Consider the following 1,996-nt stretch of genomic DNA (forward strand, 5'->3'; position numbering starts at 1 on the left):
GTGACTGCATTTACTGTTCAGCAATTTTTTAAAAAAGGAAAAAAAAATGTTGTCAAGCAATATATAATCCACTGTAAAGTTTCCTCTGGCTTTTAGTTGAGGGAACCCATGGCCAGGTTCAGCATTGTCCTACTTGAGTACATCATCCCAATGTCACTCTATTTAGTTGGATGCTCAGAAAACATGCCATCGTGGGTGGGACTTATAGCTCATGTGACTGGTTATTCTGATCATGTGTTCCATCTATTTAATACTGTAGTCACGCTCTTGCCCCTTGTTCCTTCCATTGTACTGTCCTTCTCCATGGTGAATTACCTCACTCTATCTTGTGTTGCCAGGACTACTTCACCAGTTTCCACCATGTCCCTGTGCTCCTAGTTCAAATGACATACTTGAACTCTGGCAGATCAGAAAACCAAAGTTATTTCAATACTTCTGAAAAAATGGAATCAAATGCTGGACTTGATCCAACATCCTAATTAGTAACTTCTGGTTCTTCAGCATCAGCAGCTTGGCATTACCTCAATGAAATTTGACTGATTTTCACTATGAGGTTTTTTTGCTGATGTTTCCTCTTACTTTGAGCAAGGAGAAGGTAAAAAGGAGGTCAGTATTGTTTATGATGCTTGTTTTTTTTTGTTTTTTAGAAAGTAGGGTGATTTGCAAATAGGCTCCCCATCAATATTCATCTCGATAAGTTTCCCACTTTCATCTTTTTACATTTCAAACTCTCCCTCATTCACCATTCACCCCCTTCAGTACTTTGTGAGACATTCTGTATAACATCTTAAAATCCAGGCGATGAGGTGGGCCACAGTGGAATACAAACTACTTGAGCTCTCTGTGTATCCTCAAGCTGTGAGGTAAAGTTCCTTTGAAAAAAAAAAGAAAGACAAATACCCGTTCATCATTCACTTGAAAAACTTTAAAACATCCTCCGCTGAGAAAACGAGAAATGTTCACGGCTTGGTTATCGATAAAGGTAAAGAGGAAACTGTTGATGTGTGATGTCCCATAGGAAGCTATTAAAATTTTAATGCCAAAGGGGGAATACCATAATACTGAAGTAAGTGTGTGTGTGTGTGTGTGTGTGTGTGTGTGTGTGTATGTGTGTTTGTGTGTATGTGTGTGTTACACTTAGTTTCAATCAGTCAGTGATGGATACAGGCGAATTTCTCTGGAAAATTATAGGCAAAGATATTCTGCTCCTAAAGCTCTAATGACTCTCATGGTGTGTTTCTCTTTTCTGTCTCCGTCTGATGTCTATCTATCCCTAGTGCCCCCCTGTCTTTTTTACTCTTAATTAAGGGAGGAGGCTTTTTAATCTTGGCACACTGAGTACTAATGACCAGCAGGAGGCTTCACCTCCTACAAAGAGCTCTGACAGAGAAAGAAAGTAAAGGGTTCAATCAGTGTCAGCATATAAGTGTCTTTGTCTGAAAGTGTGTCTGTGGGTGGGTGCTGCTGCACACAATTTGAGAAAGTGTGGGTTAGGGTTTAGCCATGAGAGAGTGTGTCCCAAGTGGAGGAAGGTCTAAGGGGTCATGGGTCACCTGTGGCCTTACAAAGGGGCCTGAGCCCTCCACCCCCCCCCCCAAAAAAAAAAATCATTTGCTGAGGAATGGGGGCTGGGAAGAGAGGGCTTATTACCATCAGCTCTTGCCTGGCCTCTAACAATGACGGCTCAGCATCTGTACATCCCAACACACTGACACTTATCCCTCAGTGGGAGGGCGATCACGACAGCTAGCTGTGGAGAGTGAAGGGGGGTGGACATCTGTAACAGCATGTCGCAGGGCTGAGCAGTGCCTGCTGTCAAGCAGCAGCAGATCGGTTGATTTAGGCTGCCATCCATCTGCATCTCATTGCAGCTATTCACCAAGTCCAACTGAGAGAAAGAGGCTTGTCCAGTTGCAAGTGAAGACCAAGAGCCACACGTACCAGCAGATGAACAGGTGCAGAGTGCACAGTTCAGCCTTTGTCCGACTGCACTTGC

The sequence above is a fragment of the Aulostomus chinensis genome, chromosome 13 (assembly GCF_037954235.1).
Source record: "Aulostomus chinensis isolate RoL2024-O1b breed Wild chromosome 13, RoL_Achi_v1.0, whole genome shotgun sequence".
In the NCBI taxonomy this organism is placed as follows: Eukaryota; Metazoa; Chordata; class Actinopteri; order Syngnathiformes; family Aulostomidae; genus Aulostomus; species Aulostomus chinensis.